Below are 24,420 nucleotides of genomic sequence, written 5' to 3'. Positions count from 1 at the left end.
GAGTAATTCTCTGGACATTGTCTGCAAAATGTATAAAATGGCATGCCTAGCAATGATTTAATGACATTAGACCGGTGGTTTTTCTCATTCCATTAAACGTGGCCAATGTTAATTCATGATTTTCATCAAAATTGTGGATGTTGTGTTAAATATTGACTCAATAAAGTACGATTTCAAAATCACTAAATCGTTGGTATGGACATTTTTCTAGGTTGGCAAGAAACAAATTTCATTTGAATTATTGCGTATTGAGTGAATATTTGAAAGGGTGTTCGTAAATATGGTTTTACTCTTAGAGTGTCTAATTTTCCCAGAAAAAAAAACAGGAACGGTATTCGAGAAATTATAACTCGCGCTTTGGAGGAATCGCAAAAACTGACAACGAGAACTGCACGGAAATTGTCGAAAATCTACTGATTGGTGTTTTCAAGATGGCGCCCGGTGTTCCTCGTGTCGAAAATGCACATTGTGCTCGCAGTAAGCAAAATAAGAAGACACCAAACTATATAATTGCTAAATTCTACAGCAGACCAATAAAAGAATCCGTGATTAGAAACGCAAGATCGGCGCTAAAAGAATCTCATATTTATGTTACTCGCGATCTCATCAAAGAAGATTTTGAAGCAAAACAATAGTTCAAAAACGTAATGAAAACCGCGTATGAAGAAGGGAAGAAGCCGTCCTTCCATGAAGGTAAATTATTTATAGATGGATTGCTTTATAAACCCTCTGACATTATATAATTATTAGACTTTTGTCTTGCACCACTTCCCAGTATGGGTAGTTTTGTGCATGTTACTTTGCTTGGCACGGATCTAGAAGCCGTACCTACACACGAATTGGTGACGTCACAAAGTACATGACCTTCAATCGGGGTCGTTTCCTCGGTATATACGAATTGGTATATACAAATTACAATAAAGATACTTAAGACATTACACATAAGGTAAAACAAATCATGTGACAATATAATGATAATAACGGTAATAAATCCTAGCTTAACAGTTGAACAGAACGATCTCATAGTCAGTCGGGTGACGCCGAGGGTCACGCAAAATGGCCGTGTGGTTGAAAATGGGTCATGGCGTGACGGGCGAGAAAGACATCATTAAACACTCTCAAAATCACAATAAAACGGGGAAGTGGTTGCATATTACGGCGTAGCCAACATGGGAAATACAAAAAACGCTCAATACAAACGACATGGGTTCGAATCACACGAGATGTACACTCACCAGAACCGAAGCAATCAGAAACGAGCAATCGTCTTGGCTTTTCCGTTCAACTCATCGGAACACTGGAGTAGTTAGAAAAATGAACACCACTTAACGACCAACGTCGTGGCGTGGTACACAAGCGTGCCATCAAAATAAAACAAAATTAGCTTGAAAGAGACAGTGGGTTCCCGCTCAGAGCTACCGTAAAAACGTAAATCAAATAAACTAAAATCTTTCAAACCGTAAACAAGTAAGCAAAGAACGTCGCGATAAAATAATAAACCTAACAAAACTCCACCATACAAAACTGAATGAATAAATAATAAAATAACTTACATCTTAAACTGGACGACGAGCAATTTGTTCAACAGTTTCCAGTCACAAAGATAAACAAGACCCAAGTCAAGGTAAGTTTTGTTAAAGTGTCGATGGGGTTCCCTATATTACGAACACAATTCAGGGAACAGACAAATATCTTCTGTGGTGTTGTAGAATTTATACTGTGTCTGCAGAATTGTTGATTGAGGGTTCGAAGCCAGCTGTTAACATGTTGTTAGAAAGTTTCACAATTAAATCAAATATCCAATGATACCAGTATATTTATTTCATTATTTTAACAACTTGCGATGGTGGAAGTTGGTCAAACACGAGTTCTTACACCTAAATAAGTATCAAATATTTATCCACTCATTTATTCTCTCAATTTAACAACTTTTAATGGTGTAAAATTATTAAATGAGAGCTGTCTACACCAAAATAAGTCTAAAATATTTGTCCGTACACTTATTCTCTCAATTTAACAACTTGTAATTGTGGGAATTAATCAAACGAGAGCTGTATACACCAAAATAAGTATTAAATATTGTCCGCACACTTATTCTCTCAATTTAACAACTTGTAACGGTGTAAAATAATTAAACGAGAGCTGTCTACACCAAAATAAGTATTAAATATTTGTCCGCACATTTATTCTCTCAATTTAACAACTTGTAATTGTGGGAATTAATCAAGCGAGAGCTGTCTACACCAAAATAAGTCTAAAATATTTGTCCGCACACTTATTCTCTCAATTTTACAACTTGTAATTGTGGGAATTAATCTAACGAGAGCTGTCTACACTAAAATAAGTATAAAATATTTGTCCACACATTTATTCTTTTAATTTAACAGCCTGTAATTGTGGGAATTAATGAAATGTGAGTTGTTTACACCAAACTAAGTATTAAATATTTGTTGAGAAATTTATTCTCTCAATTTAACAACTTGTAATGGTGTAAAATAATTAAACGAGTTGTCTACACCAAAATTAATCTCAAATATTTGTCCACACATTTATTGTCACAATTTAACCACTTGTTAATAGTGGAAATTACTTAAACGCGACTTGTTTAATCAGTTGACATCAATGCAACTTATCCGCCGACAGTGCACAACAGAGTATCATTATTGAGCAAATATAAACAGGAACGTGTCTTGGCATTAGGTTTAGGGTCGGGTCAGGTATGGGCAACGGAATTATTAACATGAACGTGTCTTGGCATTCGGGTTAGGGTTGGGTCAGGTATGGGCAACGCAAATGGCAAACACCCAATTGGCAAAATGTACACTAACGTGTTATGCCATGTATATAGTTTACACAAGTAAAAACACAAAATTGCCAATTTTTTGGACAATTGTAACTCAATAATAGAAATATGTTGTATTTCTATATATATATACACACTATATACTCTTATCAAATGCAAACACAAGCAGTCAATCCTTCGTGGTCTTGTGGGTCAGTTCTCTTCATAGTGATCAGGAGGAGCCGGGTTAAATTCCCTTGCCTGCCCATCTTTTTCTCGCAAACACTATTTGGCAATAAAGCTAAATATGACAACAAATTATTCAATTTGCATGACTACCTACATACCTCAGTTAATTTGTACTATGTCAGCAATGTGAGCGATCGCTGGTTCGAATCCAGTATGTTTAGTTATATTTTTGAATGCTAGTGAAGACAGTGCTCCTATGAATAGGACTTAAATCCTATCTCTTGTGTGAAGACACTCGTGGTACAGTGGACAAGACAGTGCGCTGGGAACTCAAAGATTGCAAGTTCGACAGTTGACAGCTGTAGGTCACGTGTAACAACAGACACGAGGAGCATGGCTGCTCTTCAAATGGGTCCATTCTTTTGTATTGACCCCCTAATGATTACTGATCCCCCTTTCTAACTCTTCCCCCAAAAAATAATATATCGCCCCTTTTAAAATGTATTGACCCACAAATTAATGATTATTCATGAGCACAGAAACTGCTACGTCATGAATAAATTAGCATAATTAAAAAAATTGCATAAAGTGTAGGTACGTCTTCTGGAGTCTTGCCATTTGCTTTAGGTTATAGTATGTTTAAAGGTAAGCCATGAAATTTTTATTTAAAAAAACAAAAACAAAGAAGTTGTACGTGTGAGACCTGAAATTTAATTATTGGAAGAGGAAAAGAAAAAAGAAGAAAAAAGCTGCACGTGTGAAACGTGGTTTTTTTTTTTTTTTTGTTAAATTTATATAATAAAAAGGCAAATTCCATCGCGGTCTTTACCACTCATGTTCCGCACCTGTTACTAGGTGTACATTATCAACCATTGTCACCATGTATTATTTAGGTTACATAAGAGTGAAAGGGTGCTGTGTGTGGTATTGAAATTTCCTGTGCACGTGTACTTTGTTTAATTACGTTGCGGTGCAACTTATTCTTTTTCTGATAAACATGTTACTTATTAACTGTTTGTTACCTTTAAAATAGCACATTGTGAATCGTAAATATTTACTTTTTTGGGGGGATTTTTTGGAGCAGCAGCTTTTTAGTACTGTTATCCAGGTATTTTTTTTCTTTTTTTTTTGAACTTGAGCTTTTATGTATACGTGGTTTATACGTTTTGTGTTTGTAGTACATGTATTCATTAAATGTTATTAGTTTAAATGTAAGGGATTAAGAGATGCACAAAAGCGTAAGGCTATTTTTCATTTTTGTTCGAGGCAGAAAGCAGATATAATTTTACTGCAAGAAATCCATAGTAGTTCAGAGGATGAACACAAATGGAAGGTTGACTGGGGAGGGGACATTTTCTTTTCGCATGGAACTCGGGCAAGCTGTGGGACAGCAATTTTATTACACAAAAATACAACTATAAAACACACTAAAATTGTCAAAGTTGCATCTGGTAGATTTATTTTTCTGGAAATAGATATTGATAGCATCAAGGCAGTGATTGCAAATATATATGTTCCGAATAGAGAAGAAGAACAGATTCGTTTTTTAAAAGTTGTTAAGACATCAATTAATTGTAATTTTCCTTACAGTATATTGATTATGGGAGGTGATTTTAATATACCAATAAATCCAGTAATGGATAAACGAGGTGAAAATATTGATCCAAGATCAACTTTCAGAAAGGAAATGTTATCTTTTATGAAATGTTATAATCTTATTGATATTTATAGAGAACTCAATCCTAATACATATAGGTTTACATGGAGAAGGGGAAATGCTGCAACGCGTTTGGATTACTTTTTGATTTCTAAACATCTGAATAATCAGGTAAAACTTTGCGATATTCGTCCTTGTACAAAATCAGACCATGATGCAATTGTGATTTCGATTTCTGTTGGAGGTGGTTCCCGCAGAGGCCCTGGTTTTTGGAAATTCAACTGTAGCCTGTTAGAGGACAATACTTATACGGAAAGTATTATTAAAACCATTGACGATATTCCGCGTGATACTTTATAACTTGACCACCAAACTCGTTTTGAATACTTGAAGTACAAGTTTCGTCAGGCTACTGTTGAATTTTCATAGCGACAAGCAAAAGAAAGAAGGGATAGAGAAATTGAATTGGAAAAAGAGTTGTATAATTTAGAAAAAGAAATCGATGACAATTTGGATGAGGATGTTTTGATGCAATATGAAGCTTTAAAAAAGAACTTGATAGCATTATTGATCACAAGATTCAGGACTATGCCATCCGTTCACGCATACAATGGTATCGGTAGGGTGAAAAATCTACCAAATATTTGTTTTAACTTGGAAAAACGTAATTTTAAAAAGAAAACTGTAACCAAATTGATTGTCGATCATAACGAAATTAATGGTGAACGGGACATTCTTATTCAAATCAGAAATTAGTATAGTGCGTTATATGCATCGACCTCTCCAAATTTGAATTCAAATGATAAATATGGGTTCTTTAATAATAATAATATCCCACATGTTGACCCACAAAAAATAAACAAATGTGAAGGTATTCTGACTAAAGAGGAAGCATTTTATGCCTTAAAAAATCCCCCCAAAATAAATCACCTGGCAGTGACAGGCTACCCCCTGAATTTTATTTATTTTTCTGGGAAAAAAATGGGGATTCATTGGTGGCCTCACTAAATTACAGTTTCAATCATGGTGTCATGTCTGCCACACAAAAACAAGCTGTTATAACTTTATTGCCAAAACCTGATAAAGCATTGACTGATTTGCATAATTGGAGACCCGTATCGCTGCTCAATGCAGATTACAAAATTGCAAGTAGATGCATGGCTAAACGGCTTGAACATATTTTACCCTCCATTATTCATGAAAACCAGTCTGCTTTTATACCAGGCAGAAAAATTGTTGACAATATCAGACTTATTACAGATATTATTGATTACTGCGAAAATAGTGGTCAACCGGGAGCACTTTTGTTTGTTGACTTTACAAAAGCTTTTGATACCCTAGAATGGGATTTCTTGCATAAAGCTCTCGACTTGTTCAATTTGGGCGATTCTTTTAAGAAATGGGTTTCTGTATTTTATAACAACATTGAAAGCTGTGTACTTAATAATGGGCATTCATCAGGTTGGTTCAAGTTATATCGGGGCATCCGACACGCTTGTCCGTTGTCCACAGCTCTCTTTGTAATTGCCATAGAGTTGTCGGCTATTGTCATTCGATCATGTGACCAAATAGATGGTATTATTTTGCCATATGAGCATGAACAAAACATATCTGGCTATGCAGATGATACAACCCTTTGCATGAGAAACCAAAATTCTGTTCGCACTGCTCTATTCATTCTAAAACAGTTTCATGATTTTTCTGGTCTTGAAATTAATATGGGTAAAACAGAACTACTTGTGTTGGGTAAACTTAAACATAATTGGAAAAAGATGGATGTAATAGCCCCCACCCAAAAACCAATCCGTTACTTGGGAATTTATATAGGTCACGATGTTAAGAAAAATTTAGAGCTTAACTTCCACCAAAGAAATTAAAAATGAATATAAAACTTGGCATATGGAAGTCACGTGACTTGACTATTGGTGGAAGAGTTACACTTGCAAAGGTTTTTGGTGCTACTAATCTGCTCTTTGTAATGAACTCCATTTCTATTCCGCCAAAATATGTGTCCGAAGCCCGGGCTAGGTTATTTGATATTCTGTGGAACGGGAAAAGACACCATATAAAAAACAACACTTTAATTGGGGATATTGAATATGGTGGTTTGCGCATGACTGATTTAGATTTGTTAAACAAAGCATTCAAATTAGCTGGGGCTATAAGGATAATGGAAACAAATGCATCATGGGGAGTTATTCCAAGGAGCTATTTTAGTAGATATGGGGGCTTGAAATTTTTATTGAGCTGTAATTATGATCCTGACAAAATGCATTTTTCTTTACCAGCTTTTTATTCTGACATTTTAAGTTTTTGGTATGAACTATTCTGTCATGGCCCAGCCATTAATTCAAATGAGGTCAAATCAGAAATACTGTGGAATAATAGATACATTTTAATTGGTGGACAAACAGTGTGTTATTTACACTGGCTAAATAATGGGGTAAAGTGCATACAACATTTATTAAATACAGCTGGTAATTTTATGTCATATGAACAATTTATAGAGAAATACACTATTAAGACAGATTTTGTAACTTTTAATGGTATTCTGCACGCAATTCCAGTTTATTGGAATTCCAAATTAGTTGCTAGAAATATCAATGTGAATTTAACTAAAAAAATAAATGATACAGTTGTTGGTGGTAAAACAAGAGATTTTTATAAGTTATTAGTTGAAAAACGTTTTGAAACGCCAACATCCATGTCTAAATATGAAGCAACTGTATATGTGAGTGATGCAATTGATTGGAGATGTATCTGGAAATTGGCGTACGTTACCACAATGGAAGAAAAACTGCGCATTTTTCATTTCAAAATATTGCATCGAATTTTGGCAACCAACAATTATCTTTTCCAAAAGAAAATCCGATTGGACAATTGTTGTAAATATTGTAAACAAAAAGAAACAATTGAACATCTCTTCTGGGAATGTACAACCACAATTTCGTTTTGGAAATTATTTCAAAACTATTGCGGGGCTGTACCAGGAAGTGATGATATAGTTCTAAGTTGTGAACATATTCTCTTTGTATTTCCCCAAAAATGTATACTATTAAACCATCTTATTTTAATAGGTAAATATGTTTTATATATCTGCCGCTTTACAAATGTGACGCCTTCTCTTGAATATTTTATAAAGATTGTCAAAGAAAAGAAATATATTGAAAAAAATGTCTTGAACGAAACAAAGTACGTTTTAAAATGGGGTGCGTTGGCATCGTTGTTGAAATGATCATCCCCTGTACTAAACTTTTTTGTAATGTTTTAACTAAACTAGTGTAATACTTTTTATATACCTACTTATATATAATTTATACATTCAGCAGCAGATAGTAAATATACCTCCCGATATATCAACAGGTGGGTGTATATATATATTTTTTTTTAATTGTGTCAAATTCAGGGAGCTGAAATATTTCATGCTTAATAATGATTTTAAAACAAAAAAACATTATATTGTTATAGTTCTGTACACAGACACCGGCCACGAAAGCATATTTTCCTCTCTCGACATGATTATAGACACGATTTCGCGGTGTGCAGACTACCGATGATTTGTCAACTATTGTTGAACAATGTATTTTGGCACTTATTCCATGAAATTAAATGTCCATTCTTAGTCGCGATCGAACATTGATTCTGTAGAGTGTTTTTCTGTTTGATAGCCCTGTGTATGGTTGCGATATTGGAACCGTGTCCGAAGTACAGACATTTTCTTTGATATAAAACTTGGTTTAAATTTATACCAAACTTATGCTCGATTTACTTTCCCTGTACAATTAAATTTGCTGTATTACTTTATGACTCAACATTGTACGCCTGCTTCAATGAACAATGGGTAATGAACAATGCGCTGCATTCGAATAATGTTGTGATCAGTGCTGTATGCTCACAGAACAAGTGAGCATTATGTATCAATGTCGACTGTACACATATTAATTTAGACAAAATCGTATATACCATTCCTTGTGAGAGAATAGTCTACAAACTAAAAAATAAATATAGTTGATGTATGCATTTTCCTTTTATATCGAACCATCTGGATGTCTGTTGGGAGATAGAACATTCTGGCCATCTGGTTCTTATCGTATAATCGACTGTGTCTTATGGTACGTACAAACATATATAATGCCACACATTATCTGCCATGTGGGTTTAACGTAATATATGTAGTATGTGTTCGATTAAAGTCAAAATTTACAATATTTTTTTTTAATTCAGTCTATGCAAAGGCACATTGTTTGTGTGTATTTATAAGATTTGTGGTGAGTTGTTTTAATCATAATATTTTTTTTCAAATCTTGTAAACAGGATAATTCAAAATTCTTACGTTTTAATCAATTACTAGCATGTTTAAAAAATCTGTTGTATTTAAAAAATTTATTCTTATATCCGTGAAGGCAAAATTACTCATGTGAAATAGCAATTCAGAATACTCACATCTATATTCAGCCACGTGTTTGATTGCCCCTTTATACTGTTACATCTAATCAAGGCACTGTATTACCTTTTTTGGATTTTAAGACAATTATCATCCACCACACATGCTGATATGTAAATATTCTCGTTCTGTATCAATTATGTAATGACGTTTCATATCTGTTATTCTCCACTCAGTGATTGTAGAAGCATTTGCTTTGTTTTTAAATCGATTTAAAGTGTTTGTTGATTGAGTATATACATAACCAAAAGCTGTTAAACATTAATTTGTTAACACTTTTTAGTGTACTATATTATCTCAAATTCACAATATCGTACTGTCATGTGATGACAAAGTAAAATTGTTGTGTTTCAACAGATGTCCATCCGTGTTTTGGTGGTGCTCATTTGATGTCATATGGTTCGCCAGTGTTCTGTGGTGGCACTCCTCAAATTGAAAATCTTATTATTGAAGAATGTCCATCCGGGTATTCCTGTCTCGCAGACTCTAACTATGAATATTCTCTGTGCTGTCCTGAGGTTAAAATAATTTTATAGTATCTTTAATATAATTCAGTTTTCACAATTGTATGAATAGTATGAATTTACCCTTTCAATTATGAATATTATTACGATCTGTTGTACCGACAGATACTATTTCCGGCTGCTTTGTGAATCGTACATTTATACCTAATGGTGATTACTATATTGACGATAATTGCACAGAATGGCGAGTTAGCGTAGTTAGTTGTGAGAAGGTTATTTGCTTTATTTTTGTATGTATATATATTCATTAACATGCCTTTTAACATGATTACTTTTTATTAACTTTTTTTAAAGTTTGTCGATGTGACCCAGCGGTCATATGAAATCTGGTGAATGTTGAAAATTCCACCTTATTTGTAACATGGTCCTTCTTTGATGAAAGGCACACATAAAGTGTTCCGTTCGTCACATGATACATTTACAGTGTAACATCTGCAGGCAGTACTCACATCATTTCGATCGGTCGTGTGGCTTATGACTATAATGGATTAACCCAATACAACCGAATTGTGTTATTCATTGACCACTTGGGGTGTCCTAAACATAATATAAATAAACTCATACACCAATAATTCGATTCACCCGAACTTTAACCATGATTAAATGTTGTTCTTTCATCTGTACATCAAGGTTAATGAAGCTAATGATGAACAGTCATATAGAGTACATACAGACTGAACATTTGAAAATTACTCGTACTCAACATTTAGATACTTGTTTGTAACATCAAACCCAAGCAATACTCTGAAACAATACTTCATACTGTAATTATCAACTTTTCTTTCGTTTCAGTCACTGTAAAGACGGTCGGATTACATGTCAAGATACACCATTGTGTGGTACGTGTATATTCATTAAACGTTTTGTACAACATGTAGAAATATACCACGTAGTTTTGAACAACAAGACTCATCTTAACATATTATAGTGTTAGGTGAAGTATAATATTTGAGCCAGTGATTAGGTTTCAGATATAAATGTACGTATTCTCGGGCGGAGCTACGTCACGGAGCGTTCTATGTTCCCCGGCAAGGCACCGCTGCACAATGTATTCCTATGGGCTCAATATGAGCTTCTGTGGACCGCTGGTCGAAAAGCCGGTGAAAACAGCTGAAGTCGAGAAATTAGCACAAACTTTAGTTTGAGACAATCCTGTAAAACACACTTTATATATTCTGCACATGTTAGAATAATCTTGTTATGCTGTTGAAGAGAGTCACTGTTAACCCAAAACACAGTTTTTACTGACAGTTTTCGAACGTTGTAGTTGCAAGTCGGTGAAAATGCTCGAATGTTTGCTTCTTAGAATTGAACGAGTTACTATTTGATTATTTGCGTTTATAACACAATTATTTGCCGATAAAATGTGTCCCAGCGGTACACCCTACCAAGACGAGTATAAGATGTACGTATTGTGCTTTAGTAGTACATTAACTAGAACCTGTCCAAGTTTCTTGTACTGTAACATGATAACAGAAGCGTATGGTGTATGTTGCCCACAAAAATGTAAGTATATGAGCATGTTATTCCCATCTATACCATTACGACATTGTTTATATGAAACTCGAATGCGCTACGCGGCGACTGTATGTCTTTAACATCTACACCATTAAGTAAAGATACATCGACGTTTGATTGTCAGACGATTGCCAGATTGCCATTAGTTTTTCCAGGTTAGATTTAGTAGCATTTTTTTATAAATGAACCAATTATAACTCACAATACAACACACCCTGCAACAAATGGTGAAACCCAAAGCAAGTTTTGGATTCTCTGCAATATATATTTTTAACAAATATGGACCCGACAAAAGTCAGACACATGAAAGACAAGTATAAAATGTTAGTAAATCGTGGAAACGTGCGCGTTTTTAATCCAGAACATACCTAATTTGCGAAACAAACTACAAATATAAAATATAATTAATAAATAAATATACGAAAAGAAGATTCTACAAGAAAACTATGCAATCATACAAATATATCATACGAATATATGATAAAACTATATTCTATCTCAGTCTCCGGGATGATTTTTTATGTGAATTAATTCCCTTCTATTAATCAGTTGTTGATGATTTGTGCTATAATATTAACGGCATTACATATCATAATGGCGCAATTGTAATATTGGACTGCGCTCTCTGGTAAGTTTCACATATAAATCATCGTTACGTAAACGACATGGTTCTCTAGATGATGCATGCGCTGTTTCATAAACAAGCAGAATTGACAATTGTATTACATTACTGTATTAACTTTTTTATTTTTTTCCCAGTCAATGCCTGTATGGTACGTTTTTATGTATATATCCTCCTGGTCTTATTTGTGGTAAGTGACAACAATATTTAATGGTTATAGATTAACAGCAAATCAGTCGTAAGTAATAAGTATAGCAACATATACACATTCTGTTTGATGAATACAATAGACCAATTTTTGATCTTATTTAAAGCCTCATAAGCTAGTGTGCTCTATTGATTGCTAACTACTGTGTTGCCGTTGTCGCTCCTATTAACCACAACACCTTATTTCATAGATCCACCAGAACCCATCTGCCCAAATGGCGATGATTACTATACAAGTACGGGAACAGATGTTAATTTCTGTACTCTACCACTGGATGCATCATTGGGTCTTACACAAGGGGATTGTCCGGCTGATTATTTTTGCCATCTTTTAGACCTCGGATACAGTATATGCTGTCGAGCAACTTGTAAGTCTTCCCTTTCAATACAAATCGTCTTTAATGATGCTTGTTAATGTGATCTTTCATCTCAACTCACATTGTTTACGGATACGAGATAATTGATGATATCAATCAATAGTATGTGTATTTATATTTATATTTATATCTGTAGCTGAAGATTGCGTTGTTAATGGAGTTCTGATTCCGAATGGCGGAGTAATTTTGATGCCAGAATGTGTGTTATGGTGGGTATTACAGATTTCCCTATATTGTGCACCATAAGTGTAATGACATTTGCATATTCAATGCCCATTCTGAAGCAAGGACATGTTGTGGCTACTTAGTACAATGCTAGTTAATTGTAATTTTCTCACTATAATGTTTTTTGTTGACATTTCCAGTAAATGTGTAAACGGTGGTATGAAATGCCTTGAAAAAATACCATGCGGTAAGTTATGTTAACTATGTGAGCAGATATTAGAAAAACAGCAACACATATACATTCACGTTCCCCTAGTGTGACTATGGTTATAATCAACGGTAGTATGTATATTTTTCAGATGAAATATGTCCGAACGGAGGTGATCCTTATGTAAAGGATGGTGTTGGAACAGTGTTCTGTTCAGGAGCTCTTCTGACATCAGAATAATATGCAACGAGAATAAAGCAGTGTGCTAGTGGATATGAATGCACTGCGCTTGATTCAAGTGGTCTATCGGTGTGCTGTCTGTCGCGTACGACTTATTTACCACTTTCGTGTCACTGAGAATTTTCTAGAACTGTACTGTGTCTGGGTGGAATATTCTATATTTTTTTAGGAACTGGTTGAATAGGTAATAGAACACTGTAGGAGGCAATAGAATGTAATGGAACATTCTAGAAATTTGTAGTAAGTGCCAGACTCATTATGTATGCTGATGTAATGGTCTATGTATAGACAGTGTGGGTATATATAGGGGAGTTGTTCAGCACTGAGATCAGATCGGAGATCTCTTTGAATTGTATTGGAGTTTAAGTATCTAGTTATTGGTGTAGTGGAGTTTTACCGCGTTATTGTACCTGATGTTTGCAGAGTATAATAATACCAGTACCAGTTGAAACCTCATCTGTTGGATCCGTGTTCGTATGTTATCATCGCCGCCAGGGAAGTCTTTCTGTTACTGTTGCCATTTTGGTATTTGAACCATCACACCTGTACTATACCAATTACGGTAATATTACGTTGCGTGTGACATCTGGGGGCTCGTCCGGGAACAGTGAAGACATATAGAAGACAACATGGCCAGCGAGATAAAAGATATGTCGAAACAAGTGTTGAATGGGCGAATAAACTGGGAATGACTGGAGAAGACAAAAGGAAATTTATTTTGGAGCAACTGAGTTCTCAGCGAGCTGACAGACAAGCGGCGAGGGAGGAGAGAAAGGCAAAAATGGAAATAGAAGTAGAGGTAAGGAAAATGGAGATTGAGGAGAGAAAGAAAAAGTTACGACTGGAAGCGAAAGAAAAGGAAAGAGAATTTGAGATGAGAAGATTGGAGCTGCAAGCAGCAATGCCGGGGTTCCAACAGGCTGATTTTGGCGGTCAACGAAATGTGGTCAGTGATGCACAGTCACCAAAGTAGCCTGCATTTGTTGATGGTAAGGACGAACTTGATAGTTATTTATTGCGATTTGAGAGGTTTGCAACGAATGCGAGTTGGCATAGAGATGGATGGGCCACAAAATTGAGTGTGCTGTTGACTGATAGAGCACTGGAAGTATATTCCAGGATGTCCGACACTTATGCAGTTGACCATGATCGTGTGAAGGTGGCGCTGTTGACAAGTTACGATTTCACAGAGGATGGATACAGGAAGCGATTCCGTGAAGTTAAACCTGAAAGTTCCGAGAGTCCTGACCAGTTAATTGTGTGGCTTAAGAATTATTTTGCTAAATGGGTTGAGTTGTCAGGCACTGCAGGAACATATGATGGTGTTACCGACTTGATGGTAAAGGAGCAGTTTATTGGTGCCTGTACAAAAGATCTTGCAGTTTATCTTAAAGAAAGAGCACCCAAAGATTTAGATGAGTTGGCAGTAATAGCAAAGCAGTACCTAGTGGCACGTGGTCGACAGTTATCCAAAAAGGACCAGGTGAGGCGTAACGATAATAAGACTGCCATTAGTAATACTGATGTGAGACAGGGTAGTAGTATCCGGTGTTTTGTATGTCAGGGTGTTGGTCATCGAGCAGCACAATGTCCATCCCGCGTTACTGATGTCAACCATGACAAAGGTGAACAGTGCCTTCAGTGTGGTGCCATAGGACATGTGGCTAAGTTCTGTCGTAGTGGACAACACAGGGGTCAAGAAAGAAAGAGTGTCAAACCCAGCACTACTACTGGTGCAGCTGCAGTGGTTAAAGAGGAGTCTAATATCAGTGCTAGCTATGCTGTTCAAATTAGCAGTGATGTGCCTAAAATGATTGAGAAGGACCATTTGTTGTTAGCATCGGGGGAGCAGTTAAAGGTTGTGAATGGTGCATGTAGGGAACGGAGTGGCGTTGTGGAGGACAGGACTTTGCCTGTGGGTCAAGGGAAGGTTGGTGACACAGTTGTGACCATGTTGAGAGACACTGGGTGTAATGGCATTATAGTCAAGAAGAGCTTGGTACCAGATGACCAGTATACAAAAAAGATGGGTCATATATTGATGGTTGATCGTACTGTAAGAAGGGTTCCAGTCGCCATGGTGGAAATTGATACGCCATATTTGAGAGGCATGGTTGAAGCATTATGTGTGCAGTACCCAATCTATGAGTTAATTGTTGGGAATGTGCCCGGAGCAAGACCATCAGATGACCCAGATTCAGTGTGGAATGTGAGTGGAGCAGTAACAACCAGAGCACAAGCGAAGAAATCTGGTAAGGTGAAGCCACTCAAAGTGTGTGATGTAAAGACTGGAGCACATGTAACAAAAGACAAATTAATCGAGATGCAGCAAGCAGATACATCGTTGAAGAAATATTATAATAAGAGAGAACCAGAAGTGAGAGGGCACCATACAACCGTATTCCAGGTATATGGAGGCTTGCTATATCGTGTGTATCGGGATCGTTCAGTTCCAGGAGGCAAGACGGTACGTCAAGCGGTTGTGCCGAAACTGTTGAGGACTCGTGTTATGGAGATTGCCCATGATTCAATATTTGGTGGACACATGGGGATAAAGAAGACAGAAGACCGGATTGTGACTAGCTTTTATTGGCCTGGGCTACATCAAGATGTTACCAGTTTTTGTAGGTCGTGTGATGTGTGCCAGAAGACTGTTTCAAAGGGATCAGTTGTGAAGGCCCCATTAGGTAAGATGCCTTTAATTGATATGCCATTCAAGCGTGTGGCTATAGCTTTGGTTGGACCAATTACACCAGCCAGTGACGGGGATCATCGATACATCTTAACTATGGTGGACTATGCTACACGGTATCCAGAGGCCGTTGCACTTAAAAATATAGATACGGAGACTGTAGTTGATTGACTTTTATAGCTGATTGGGGGTTCCAGAAGAAGTACTAAGTGACATGGGGACTCAGTTTGTGTCAGAATGCATGCAAGAAGTATCAAGATTGCTCAGCATTAAGAGACTGACGTCTACGCCCTATCACCCCATTTGTAATGGACTGGTGGAAAAGTTTAATGGTACTTTGAAGAAGATATTAAAGCGGTTGTGCCATGAACAACCAAGACAATGGCATCGGTATATTAGTGCTTTACTCTTCGCATATAGAGAGGTACCACAGGAGTCAATTGGTTTTTCCCCATTTGAGCTGTTATATGGTCGAACGGTTAGAGGCCCAATGAAGATCCTTAAAGAGTTATGGAACGAAGAGAGCGATACTCCTGCTATTGATGCAGTGGAAGGGTCCTTATGTGGTGGAGCAGGTAATAGGCGAAAACGATTATCGAGTGAGGGTAGGTGACAAAGTGAAGACGTATCATGTAAATATGTTAAAGTTGTATGTTGTGCGGGAGACGTCACCAACCTGACTACCTGAACTTTTGAACAGTATAGTAGAATGTTATTCGTTTATGACTATATTTCATATTTTATTATATTCTACTGTATTTGATTTTCAATTGTATGTACTCAGAGCTTTATTCAGTTCGATTTGATATATTGTATTGTTGTTTTATTTGAAATTGTTATCGTATTCGTATTACTGACGTCGTTGCTAGTCATGTAATATTATATGTTATAATATTCTTGAGAGGGGAGGCATGTCGCATACGACTTATTTACCACTTCCGTGTCACTGAGAATGTTCTAGAACTGTACTGTGTCTGGGTGGAATATTCTATATTTTTTTAGGAACTGGTTGAATAGGTAATAGAACACTGTAGGAGGCAATAGAAGGTAATGGAACATTCTTGAAATTTGTAGTAAGTGCCAGACTCATTATGTATGCTGATGTAATGGTCTATTTATAGACAGTGTGGGTATATATAGGGGAGTTGTTCAGCACTGAGATCAGATCGGACATCTCGTTGAATTGTATTAGAGTTTAAGTATCTAGTTATTGGAGTAGTGTAGTTTTACCGCGTTATTGTACTTGATGTTTGCAGAGTATAATAATACCAGTACCAGTTGAAACCTCATCTGTTGGCTCCGTGTTCGTATGTTATCATCGCCGCCAGGGAAGTCTTTCTGTTACTGTTGCCATTTTGGTATTTGAACCATCACACCTGTACTATACCAATATCGGTAATATTACGTTGCGTGTGACACTGTCGTCCTATTAGTGAGTACTGTATATTAATTAGTTTTTACCGACTGCTATGAAGTACATTCTGACACACCGTACATTTAATTTTACGTGATTCCCGTTTGTCCTGTTCATAGGAGATCCGATTGGATGCCCCTGTCCCGCATTCCAATAGCTAGCTTCCCAGTATGTCTATCCAACTGTGACAATTGTATGAACCATCCGCCATATGACATTTGTTGCATTGGTGAGAAAGCGTGTCCAGGAGGCTGTGTTGGATTCATTAATACTGTTGGTGGGTTATGTTCACGTTATTTTTTTCGATCGTGCAGTATTTGTGACATACAAGTGTGAATGTGCTCCATCTGTAGCACCAGTGTTTGATTCATCAAATGACCGTAAATAACAGTGCCACTTTGCACAGAATGGTATTTACTTTTCAATTACCTTAATAATAATAATAACTTTATTTAATTAAGCGCAACAATTCCAACATATGAAGATCAAAGGCGCTGATAAAATAAACAATCAGTCAAATATTAAAAGCACATTTAAATAAGTGCGTTTTCAGTCTGGATTTAAAAATGTCTACTGAAGGATTAGAACGAACAGACAGAGGTAATTCATTAACAAGTTTAGGACCTAAATTTTCAAAAGCACGGTCTTTGTATAACACCTTGGACTTTTTACTACACATCTGACGAGTTTTAATAAGAAACTTCGATTCAGATCTTAAACTTACGACTCGGTACATAAAATTCGATTAATTCACATAGATAATTTGGGGCAAAACCATACAAAGATGTATACACTAGTAAAAGTAATTTGAAATTGATTCTTTGTACAACTGGTAACCAATGAAGTTTAATAAAAAATGTCTGTAATGTGGTCATATTTTCGAGCACGAGTGACAAGGCGGGCTGCTGCATTTTGTACACGAATAAGAGGTTTTATCTTAGTTACAGGGAGACCAGACAATAATGAATTACAGCTGTCTAAGCGAGAAGATATGAAAGCATGTACCAACTTTTCAGTATCAGATTGGGATAATGATTTACGAATACGATTAATATTTCTTAGATGAGAATATCCAGATCTACAAATAGTGGAAATGTGTGTTTCCATAGATAGCTGCGAATCAAATAAGACACCTAAGTTTCTAGCACTTGACGTAGCACTAACCAATTCTTCACCAATTGCGATACTAAACAAAGGACACGAGTCTTGTGAGAATCTCCGAGACGACATGCACACAAATTCAGTTTTCGACACATTCAAAAGTATGAAATTACAAGACATCCAATCGCTAACATCTTGAATACATGTGTGAAGTAACACCCGGTCGCGAATTTGATCATCTTCAGAAACCGATAAATAAATCTGTGTGTCATCGGCGTAAAAATGATATTTTACGCCGTGACGTCGCAATAACTCGCCCAATGGACGCATGTACATTGAGAACAATAATGGCCTTAAAACGGAGCCCTGTGGAACACCGGTTTCTAAAATAGACGTCATATCAGAAAATACATTTCCAATTTTCACTTTTTGAATGCGGTTACTCAAATACGACTCAAACCATTTGATGATGAGACCATTTAAACCAAAATTTGATCTCAACCTATCGATGAGAATCCTGTGATTCACAGTATCAAAAGCGGCTGAAAGATCCAAAAGTACGAGAGCAACTGAATACTTAGAATTATCAATACTGCATAGTACATCGTTAGCGACCCGCAGAAGAGCCGTTTCAGTGCTATGTGCGGTCCGATACGCTGATTGAACCTCTTCATACAACGAATAATTCTCTATATGTTGTTTCACTCTGGATGCAACGACACGTTCAAGGACTTTAGATATAAAAGGCAAATTATAAATCGGTCGATAATTTTTCAGCATGTTTGAATCCAACGATGCTTTCTTGAGCAGAGGTTTAATCAGCGCACATTTCATTTGTATATATTCACCTTGTATATAAATCGATTGGCAATTCATTTATATTTACGTAGGTAATTTGTGTTGTCTAATGCACATTGTTTATTTTTTGCAGTCAATGCACAAACGCCGAATGGGACCCCTGTACCACAGACCCATCTTGCAGTAAGAAACATTCTGTTATGGTTTACGTCACAATAATGTTATTTTCGTGTCCATTGCATGCGCAGACGGTAATTTGCATAAACAGTTCTGGCGCATCCTCACCGGGAAATGTGTCACGTTACTATTCTCTTGTTTGATTTTTGTTTTAGCTTGTGTTACTCCACAAACGGACGAATTGGGTAATGTAGTCACGTGTTTGTCAGATGTAGATTGCCTGGATATATATGGCTTCACATGCATCGAAGGAATATGCTGTAACACTGGTACGATATATGTTAAACATTAGGCCATACTTTTATTATCCCTTGTTTCGCGAACCCGCCGAATGAACAGGAGCCGAAAATGAAATAAAAATAAAATTTTATTTCAGCGTAATTTCTCGCGCCCGCCGACTTGCAAGCGCAAAAAAATGCTAATATTTTTAATAACAATATTTTTATCTTCATTTTTTTACCGCCTGCCGCATAACAAATCCAATTTGCATTTTTGTGGGAGTATCACGATCAAAGTACCGAAGTCTCGCGCAGATGAGAAACAAGGTTATAGATGGAATAAAATTTATTTCATTTCTGATCGCACTCACAATTCTTTGAGATTCACACAAATCTAATGAAAAAAAAGAATTAATTTTATTTTATTTTCTGCCCTCCTCAAAAAAAATGCCTTATAAAAACTCGAAAAACAAGGAATAAAAAAAAACTGGCCTTAAGATATGAACGTTGATTTCACTTGATCGTCTGATATTAAAACTTACCAGCAATTTCTGTGAATATCGTTATGAACACGTGCTACATTTATGATACAAACATTAGTCCAACAGTAGTATTAATATATGTTTACTTTGAATTAATTATAATTTACTCCACCATGTAATCTGTGTTATGTACTTGTCAACAGCTACAAGTTTACATTTTTCTTTGTTCCAGTTTGTTGCACCCTTGGACATCCATTTGACATGAAATCGTTATACTGTTTTAGATCAGATCGTAGTACTATTTGACAACTATTGTATAATATACACACTGTTTTTTACCAACAGACTGGGTTACATGCGAGAAGCCCTTGTTAGCTGAAACTGGATACCCGTACAATTGCGCATTTACAAAATGTCCGACTGGATATTCATGTGCGCTTAATTTTGAATATGGTGTATGTTGTCCAGGTAGGGTCATGCTCGTAAGAAATGGTCATATATACTGAACTATCATATTTTTGTACAAATTGTACGATTCGATCTGTCGCAATATGTACACAATGTCATTAACAGAGGTATTGCATGAATAGTAATAACTCGGAGTCTAATTATACAGATAAATACCCATGCTGTCTTGAACCTGAATCTGGACCGTGTAGAGCATATTTACCAAGATGGTATCACGATTGCCGGGATTACAAGTGCAAAGAATTTATTTACGGTGGATGTCAGGGGGAATGATAACAATTTTCATACTAGAGCAGACTGCGAAAAAGAATGCGGAGGTAAGCAATGTGCAAATGAAATTTACAGTATCCCAGTTTTTATATACGGATTCCTAACAAAATGATAGAATTCATTTCAGTAATAATTAATTACAGATATATGATAATATTTTAAAATTATAGGTGACTGCTGTTTTCCTGTTGATCCTGGTGCGTGTGAAGGTTCCATTTCCAGATGGTACTTTGACTGTGAAATAAATGAGTGTATAGAGTTCATATACGAAGGATGTGAAGGAAACACCAATAATTTTGAGACGGAAGAAGCGTACGCGTGTAGACGACATTGCGGTAAGCAACACGTCATCTGTGTACTCGTAATGACATGGATATTACATGTATATTAACACACATCAGTGCATGTATCACTAGTATCACGTGAATATCATTATTATATCTTTTTCCAAAAAAAGATGGACCATGCCCATGTCGTGAAGGATTTCTGGGTCAAGTCTGTTGGTTGAATTGTGACGTTTGTGATGAACATGCATCAACGACGCCAAACTATATTTGTTGCAACGACGGTAGCTGCCCGGCACCAGCAGGTCTTGGAGGAGTATACACGCCAGGTAATTGAAATTACAGTATAGATACAACAGCTTAGAGAATATCAGCTGACCTTTGCATTTCTGTGCTTAGTCGAAACTTGGCCTTTCATTGGCTTTAGTCACGTCTTATATGCCTGGATCTGGATGGCTTAAGTTTATGTCCCGGAACTGAATTGACTACAATACAATTGCGACTACAAAAGTTTAAAGTGGAAACAACTCAGTAGACCATAGAAATCCAGGTACAGTTACCGATCAGCCCATTGTAGTAATTATAATTGCCTAAAATGGTAAATTGATATGCGAATTGATCGAGAAAATGCCCGCAAATAACATACTTCGCGTACGCAATATGTGTAATATATGAAATCTACTACACACTCATGATCAAGAGAATATAACCATACAACGTAATATAATAGATATACCATATCCACGGAATTGCAACGCCGTGCTCGGGGATAATCTATCACAAAGTATGATATTATCCCCCCCCAGAGAACCCGTATATTCTCCAACAAAATTATTCTCTCACACAAGCTGTATATGAGCGTGTATCGCAGTTTCTGACCTAATCAAACATCTCGATTGCCAGAATCTTTGGACCACATTTCCCACCACCTTAGTACAATATTTTGCCCATGTATATTTATTTTTTATTTATTTCTAATTTTGTGTCAAATGGACTTAGAAATATTTGAAAATATAAAGAAATTGGGAATGTTGACATGTTGACCCTTGCGCTTCAAAGAGTTAATAATTATAGACACTCACAATTTTTTTTAATTTTCACAGAAGGATTTTGTGAGTTGGACTGCGAGTATTATTCGCCAGGAGATGTAGTAAACGCACATTGTGAAATATGGTAAGACATTTGTTTTTCTGATTATCTTCGGTCAAAGCGCGACAGTCGTAGCGCAGCTCATATGCGACATTTGTGTTGATAAATATTTATTTTCCCACAATGCAATGCGCTCTTCTAATGCAAATCATGAGTACGAGGTTTAACCTCAGCGCGATTCACCTAAAAATACTTAATTAAATCTTGGTAACGTCTCAGTTTGTGCTTGTTGATCTGCAACGTCTCAATCTTTGTTTATATGAGACCCATGTATCTCGCGCATGCGTGGCGTGACGACTACCGCCCTTTAAGTTCCATTAGACTTATTAGATTTAAACTAGATTTAAGTATTCTTGAACAAAACATTTGTATACTTTCTATCAGCTTTTGTAGAGAAGGGAATTGGATTTGTCGACCTGACCAGGCATGCGGTGAGTACATGTTACTTTTAAAATGTCGTGCATACCCACTTAGACATTTCAATTTCAAAAGTAATACAATAGTAAATTCGAATTGCTCGACTGTAATTGTTTTTTGTGTGTTGCAATGTGTGACAATGATTGTTTTCACAGGTGGACCATGTTCTTGTCCAATCGATTTTGTACCAGAAGTGTGCTGGGTATCGTGCGACGAGTGTATTGCAAATCCTGATCAGGATTACCTTTGCTGTTCGGACATTGAAAACTGCCCGCCTCCTTCATGCCTGGGTGGACATTATATTGAAGGTATTTCAGCGTTTAAATTTGGAAATGGTATGGGTATAGTTAAGAAATATATATCACATCATGTTTGTGTGTTAACATTATACACTGTACTAGTATAATGATGATATTTACATGCCCGGTGCTATGACGTTTGTAATATGTGATGATTTGCTTGAATGCTGCATGACAGTATTCGACAAACGCCATTATAAAACTCTTTAAATCCGTTCTTAGATTACTGTGAAAAGAACTGTATTTACTACAGACCATTTGAAACGTATGTAGACAGCTGTGAAATATGGTAAGCAGCAAAAACGTCTACTCCACACATGTATTCCCCGCAGTGAGTGTAAAGTAACAATATTGTAATTGCTTCCCCGATAATCACTGTACAATGTTTTACAAAAAGTGCAACAGTGTTTCATGTATAAAACACGTGTTCGAACTCAACAGTTATTAGTGCCAACATTACCAACAACTGGCACTGTAATCTCATGCAGAATCAGTGGAAAACCCAACATGGTGAATCAGCTTGGGTGAAAATAACGTTCTGGCAAACCTGTCCGTGCAGTAATTGGTTCTCTCCTAGTAAATGACACCAGTGACCCGACAAAGGGGCGGGGGTACTTTGTATAACATCACACGAAACAAATTTCAACATTTTTGCACTGCTGTAAACATCGGACACTGCGTATCGGAAAAAAACAATAATAATATTATTACTTTACACTCACTGTAACCACCATTTATGACAATCTGATTAAAATCTGATGTAGTGTACGGGCTTTAATTATTTTGTCTATAAACTTATTTTAATTTTATTTTTTATTACTGTTGTTTTTAATGCCTTTTTATTTTATTATTTTACTTTGATTTTGTAATTTTTTTTTAATTCCGCCCTACATACATCTGATCCAACGCCTATGTAAGTCCCGTTCAAATCTCGCGTAAGTAACAGCCAATCACAGCCCCCTTTTATACAGGCTGTCGGTTGCTTACTTTTCAGTGTAGCGATTCTCTACGGGCAATCTTTCTGTACATTATATTTTGCCCACTTGAATAAACCATTAATAGAAAATTGCTTGTATATTTTTATTTACAAAAGAAATTCTACAGCATTTTACAATTTTTGTCATTACATTGAATATTTTTTTCACTTCCAACAAATGTGTACACTTCCTGATACATCTTCGCCAGCCAAGGTTCGTTTATTCAGTCATCGCTTCAATTTTACATCAAATGCTGAGCATAATTATCTAGAATGGAAGCAAAAAAATAAGTAAATCGTAATGATTAGAACACTGTAAAAAGCTATATAAACAATGCAACCTGATTTTAAATTGTATAACGGTCACCGGCCCACGGCATCGACGCAGAAAGCTGGAGCAAAAAAATATTTCCTGATCAATTGCGTTGTGTCCAGTCCAAATCAGCCGTGTGTTTCTCGGTCGCTAACGTCAGTACAATCCGCCATTTTATTTGAGTGTGTTTGCCACCTGACTCTGCCCGGTGACGCCATCATGAGCGCTATAGATTTGGGGCTAATCTGCACTGGCTCGGAAGGTTGTAAATGATTAGCTAGTTTGAATTTGCATAACAATACTGACAATGAACGTGCATTCAACGCCACAAGTTTTTTTGTTTTTTTAGCTAATCAGAATTCATCTTCCGAGCCAGTGCAGATCAGCCGTAGATTTGTTGACTAAAATCGTCGATAGTGGGTCTCGTTA

General features: G+C 36.3%; 1 long non-coding RNA gene across 1 annotated transcript; it reads left to right on the top strand.

Moving 5' to 3' along the window:
• Window positions 1-20,535: 20,535 nt before the first annotated feature.
• On the top strand, window positions 20,536-20,824 carry LOC146739404 (uncharacterized). Its single transcript, XR_014930096.1, has 2 exons — window positions 20,536-20,600; window positions 20,724-20,824. It is a non-coding gene; the product is annotated as an uncharacterized LOC146739404 (long non-coding RNA).
• The last annotated feature ends 3,596 nt before the right edge of the window (window positions 20,825-24,420 follow it).

The sequence above is a fragment of the Saccoglossus kowalevskii genome, chromosome 8 (genome assembly GCF_978046115.1).
Source record: "Saccoglossus kowalevskii chromosome 8, keSacKowa6.1, whole genome shotgun sequence".
Lineage (NCBI taxonomy): Eukaryota > Metazoa > Hemichordata > Enteropneusta > Harrimaniidae > Saccoglossus > Saccoglossus kowalevskii.
The sequence above is the reverse complement of the archived record's forward strand: the minus strand, read 5'-3'. Positions and strand labels throughout refer to the sequence as shown.